This window comes from Strix aluco, chromosome 4, assembly GCF_031877795.1.
Source record: "Strix aluco isolate bStrAlu1 chromosome 4, bStrAlu1.hap1, whole genome shotgun sequence".
NCBI classification, from domain to species: domain Eukaryota; kingdom Metazoa; phylum Chordata; class Aves; order Strigiformes; family Strigidae; genus Strix; species Strix aluco.
The window spans coordinates 91,812,391-91,818,390 of NC_133934.1; the positions used below are offsets into that span (position 1 = coordinate 91,812,391).

The 6,000-nt window shown below is 41.9% G+C and overlaps 1 protein-coding gene across 1 annotated transcript in view; it reads right to left on the reverse strand.

Annotated features, from left to right (window-relative positions):
• Window positions 1-1,994, reverse strand: part of PAPLN (papilin, proteoglycan like sulfated glycoprotein) — a 52,731-nt gene extending 50,737 nt beyond the window's left edge. Inside the window, exons 1-2 of the mRNA XM_074824255.1 lie at window positions 1,908-1,994; window positions 782-886 (exon numbers count right to left, since the gene is read on the reverse strand). The gene's annotated coding sequence lies outside the window, so the exon portion shown is untranslated. The remainder of the gene's footprint in view (window positions 1-781; window positions 887-1,907) is intronic.
• Window positions 1,995-6,000: the final 4,006 nt, after the last annotated feature.

Sequence of the window (6,000 nt, forward strand, 5' to 3'; positions counted from 1 at the left end):
GAAGCTGCCTTCTTGGCCTGCCTCACACATCAGACTTCCTCAGGGTAAGAGATCCAGTCCTGCAAACCTCCCCTTTCACAAACAGGTCTGTTGACTCTGACAGCATCATTTGGCTGGGCCTCCCAAATGGCTCCTGTCTCTCACAGCTGAAAGCAATGCAGGACTGATTAGGAGACACTCCCTCCCCTCAGCACCTGCTAGCACATGAACAGAAGCATTTGAACACTCCAGGGGTGATAGTTAGGGGATATAAGAGAACCTAGGCAGGCTTTTATTCCTACCAGCAAAAATTACATTTCTCCAGTCAATACCCCTGCTACATTTGTCTTGCTTTCTGCATTCTTTCTGGTAGAGTTCTTATGCCTGACCCCAGAGGGCTCATCCAACATCCTATCAAACTGGTACCTTCCTCTCCCACTCCCCTGCTCCCCCCAACCACAATGTCAGGAACAGCAGTTCTGATTATATTAAATCGCAGTGTAAACAACAAGTGAAAGGGATTAATGTTCACCACATACATAGGTCTTCTTCCCTCCCTTCTAGGAAATAAAATTTTGCAGTATTAATGACTCTGGTCTCTCCTCTCCCCTGTCCTCTTTTAACTGGAAGAAAAAAATGGTGGGAAATAAAAAATAGTTTTAAAAGCACAAACAGCACTGAAAAGACTAATAGAAAACAGATATCCAGGTAGAGGGATCAGGAGACAGCTCAGAACACAAAATCAACTCTTACCTTCTGCATGTACCTGTGAAAGGTGAGTATAAAAGTTGGAGACACTTACACCACTCTGCAGCCAAACTCCAAAAATCAGTTTCCTATAGTTCTGGTTCAAACAGTGGCTCTTAAGTGCTCTTCTCTCCAGCTTCTGTTTGGTTACTAATCCTTACTGCACAGGAAAAGGAGAGTTGTATTTCATTTAACCCCTTCAACCTCTAAGTTTCTTCACAGGAGTTTTTGCTTTTGCTTGAGAAAGCCAGAGTCGTAAGCATGCATGCACACACGCATGCTTTGGAATTGTTTCTAGCTCCTGTAGTCTGCGTGTTACACACATTAGCTCTAAACCATGCCTTAAGTTATTGCAGGGGTGGAGCCCTTTGTAACTAGTTTTAGCTGTAGGCAGCGTATCAAAAGAGAGAGTTATCCGCAGATCCCTTCAGTATTCATCTTCAAAAAGTTCCTAACTCTAAAAAAAAAAATTATTTAACTTAACATTTACTTTAAAACTAAAGCCTGAATCACAGTTCACAGACATGCTTTTGACTAAAGAAAGTCTGAACTTAAATACAATTTACAGCCAGATCTGGCTCTAGGTAGAGTTAAGCAGATCCCTAAGGTCTGAAAATACCAGCACTTTGGACACAGATCTGAATTTAACCAAAGACAATGGCAGCTCAGGTTTCTCTTTTTTCCCTCTAACAAATGTCATACAATTCAGAAACGCTCTGAAAAATCCCATGAAGGAACAATTTAGCAATAGAAAAACTGTTAAGGGAAAAGGAATCTAGTTGGATGCATTACAAGGAAAAACTTGTGCTGTTAATCATGTGGATCACTAGAGAAATCATTGCATAACAACCTACATGTTGCTATTATTGTTTTATCTTGAAAACAGATAATTCCCCCTCCCCCCATTGATTTTGTTCTCTGCTTAGTATAAAACAAATAAATATTGAAACAGAGAGACCACTGATCTATAAAAATAGATTCTGATCCAACAGCTACCAGCATTTCAACCCTACTTAATATTATGACTGAGGTATCCAACATTATGAGAATAGCTTTAAAGTCTTAAGTTTGGGTTGGTCTTTTTGTTTGCCTTCCAGTTTCAGAGTCCTTTTTCACCAGTAGTTCATCTGAAAACATGAGAAACAGAACCTTGCTTTCAAAAGGAAACATGAAGCGTCTACCTTCAGGTAATTCCACGTGCTGGATCTTCCAAGGAAGACATCAAGATGTGCAATGAAATCTCCAGAACTGGTATCGCAACTCTCTTCTTGGCCACACTACTGTTTTAGATGATAGAAAGAGACAATATCCTTGGAAACTGTTGACAAGCCCAGACACACACAGCTCCAAACAGAAAAGAAAGTTTCTAGCAGCCTCATAAATGCACCAGGTGACACTGAAACAATTTTACACTAGGGCTACAGCTCTTTTCATCCTTGCTGGTCAATCCTTGTCTGGCAACCAGCCACAAAAGGTACACAGCACTCAAATTCTACCATTACACATCCCACAGGGACAGAGTTCAAATAAAAGTCACATCTTTTCCACATGCAAATGCAATCCTGTACTTTTCCATCCAAACTAACTCTGTCACAGTAAACAAGCATAAACCCTAACAGGAAAACCAACACAAAATGGCCACACCTCCACCAAGAAGCAGGGAAACCGCAAAAGGTTGAAAGACACAACACACCCCAGAAGAATGCCTAATGGTGGTCCCGACACATGGCTACCTATGTTCCCCTTGCCAGGAGAGACAATTAGACATTGCTAATGCCTAATTAAGAATATAGAAATTATTGTCTTGGCCCTTTAGATTCAAATTTTCCTTTAAGAAAATAAATTTAGGCCTTGGGCCAAGCTGTGAGCCCTCCTTTTCCATCAGAAAGAAGTTACATCAGTGCGTGCTTTTTTTTTATCCACCCATATTCTCAACTGGCCATTGGCTACTGCCATCCTGCCAGCTGTCACAGTTATATCCTAAGCTTCATGATATTTGATGAAACCAAAACCTGAACCCTCGGCCTTATATGAATAAGGCACGCTTTCAGATCAGTTTAAAGTTTTTAGCCTGTATCATTGGCAAGAAAAGGCTCGAAACCCAATCCCAAAGGTTCAAAAGCTAGTAGGGAAAAAACCCACAACTCCAGATGAATTTATAATGCCTGATTCTTAAAATTTCTTCTCACAGCAGTGGGACTCTCAATGAATGTTTTCTGGAAATACCAAGCTTTGTAATGTTCTTGTTGTTCTTGTGTTCTTGTTGATAGTTAAAACTACAAGGAAGTTCAGAGATGAGGAAAATGTGACTGCTCATGTTGGAATCTAGCCAGGATACATCCAAAAAACAGCTGTCTCTACTGCATTAAAGCAGATACTGCATAAACACATCTGGATTCATTTTTAACCCCATAAAGACTTAATAGATAACCTCCTGAGATGATGAAATAAAGCAAGAAGTGACCAGACTTTTACCACAACTAAGCAACATGAAACATCGATGAAACTCCTTTATTAACAAAAGGAAAGAAAAATCTGCTCATACTTCCTGGTTCCAGTTGAGACACGACAAAATCAGAAGCTATTACTGTGGGATTTAAACTTGAGACCAGTCCTTACCAGGAAGACAATGCAAATATGAAGTGAACCTTTGCCCTGTAGTTCCACAGAAAGTTTTGCATGTGTACCTTTTTTCTGGGAGAAAGGACATAATCCCTGTGTCGAAATTGTTTTCGACACCTATCATTTAGTGAAAGTAAGATAATCCACTGCCTCAAGACCATTCTCATTTCTTCGTAAGATACTCACAGTTCACTATGGAGTGAATACAGTCAGGACCACAGACATCTGCCTCTTGCCACTAGCTCTATCCAGTGGCTAACCTGGATGCAACAGCATCTGGGTGTCACAGATGTGATCACCAAGAAGAAAGAGTTGAGGTGAATGCCTAGTAAATGGATACTGCTGAAGAAGATAACCCTTCTAATCCCATCAGTGAAGTGCTTTTAGGAAGAAGCAACCCCTACAGGAGCTGTGATATGGGGACTTCAACAGTTACATGGCCAGAGATCAGTAGTAAGACTTCTGCTTTCTTTTTTTTTATACCCCAGAAGTACCTTTCGTGGAAACAAACCATCAGGATTTCTTACTGTCAGAGGCTATTTTCAAAGACTAAAGATTTGCATGTGTGGTGGTTTAGTCGCTGCCAGGGTCTGAGACCACGCGGCCGCTGCCCCTCCCCCACAAAGGGAGTGAAATACAAAGCCCCAAGACTGAAATAAGGAAAGGTTTAATACAACAGTGCGACAGCAACACAACAAACAACAACAATAACAGTAACAGTAATAACAATGGACAGAGCAAGATATCTACCAATACAGCAGTGAGAACCGAGCGATGGCATAACACACGTGTTAACTGGCCATCTGGCTTCCGTGCCAGGATGTGACGTCCGCATGGTATCTGAATAACCCGGCTAGAGCTCCCCCACAACTGCTGGGGAAACTTAACCCTATCCTGGCTAAACCAGGACAGCATGCTTTACTGGACACAGCTCCAGCCTAACTAGTTATGGCTGGCTAAAACACAAACAGTGTGGTGGGTTGACCTTGGCTGGTTGCCAGATGCACACCAAGCTGCTCTATCACTCCTCATCCTCAACAGGACAGGGGAAGAAAATATGATGGAAAAGCTCATCAATCATGATAAAGACAGGGAGATCACTCATCAGTTACTGTCACGTGCAAAACAGACTTGGCTTCACAGAAATTAATTAGTGAGAAATAAGAACAAAACTAAAACCACCTTCTCCCCACCCCTCCTTCTTCCCAGGGGGGACCTTCATCCTAACTCTACTACCTCCTCTCCCCACCCCCAAGCAGCCTCCAAGAAATTCAGGTAAGAGTCACAAAGCCTCCAGAAGAGAAGCTGGTCTCAGTGGCTTGAGCATTCACCCAAGGAAGTGAAGGATCTGTGTTCAGTCTGTTTAGGAGATCTGAACCTCCCAGGAGACTATTGTGACCAGGAAACCATGGTATAGAGACACATTACAAATTGGTGTTCTTGATCACTCCCGTAGTCATTTAGCAAAAGAGCAAGGATCTGTGATATTATGGTTGGATCACATGCTTAAAAATGGGATATTTGCCTTGCTTTGCTTTCAGATTAATATCCAGTTTCTTAGATAAGTGCAGTAGCCTAATCAAGGGAAATGGACAGCCATTCACATACTTTAGCCTACTACGTGGGGTGTTTTATTCAGGGGATAAGCTCAAATTCTTCTGAGCATGGGATAACACTGAACAGTAATCTGACATGCCAGGTAAGTGTGCTGATGACTGAATGACAAGGTAAAGAAATACGGGTCTCTGGGATGTCAAACCAAGTCCATTGCTACTGGGGACACTACAGCATATCAATCCTTCCATAAGCTGTACAAGGGTCTGGAAAACAGGAGGCTTCAGCTCACTCTGAAAAGAATGCATCTTTTGACATACTGAATTTTTACTTATTATTTTTTAAAGAAAAGGCAGAAAAGTAAAATTTGATTCAATCTGAACTGAGCTTTTTTCAGACTTGAATAGCATACCAATAACGCCATTCTTCCCACACTCCCACTCACTACTGCAGGGTAGGCATGTTGTTTAGCCCTCTGAATCACAGCCTCTCAGTATATAGAATGAACCCTTGCCAATCCTTCAGGAAAACCAGCTCAATTTCATGTCCAGGAGACACTGCAAAGTCCTTAGAGGAAAGGGGGAAACCATATTACACACCAATGAGCTCTGCTGTACAACCTAACTGTATCAAAGCCTGTTATCCTCATGCAGTAACTCTTGCACTGGTCTATATCTGCTCCAGAGACCTGGACACCCATGAACTCTTTCAAGTGCTGAGGACTGTTGCAGAGGACTTGACCCTGTACAACTTTTGTACAGATCCTGCTACTAGCAGAGACAATTGTATTGTGTTTGCCAGCATGCAACCACTGAAATCAGAAACTGGAGTAAGATATATGGAGAATAGACTCCAGTACTGATAGGGTTACCAGTACCTAACTCAAGATGCCCTAAGCCAGGGCTTTGAGGACTGCAGAACTACCACCACAGAGAACTAGACACATAGAGACCTAGACCAAATGGACTTCTGAAACAATCACCTTCTACACTGTATTCACATTTCCACATGATTTTTAGTCTAGAGGATCAAACTCCATCTGCTGACTTTCATAAGTTCTCCCAGAGACATCGTATTTCTAAAATCTGGAGATCTTTC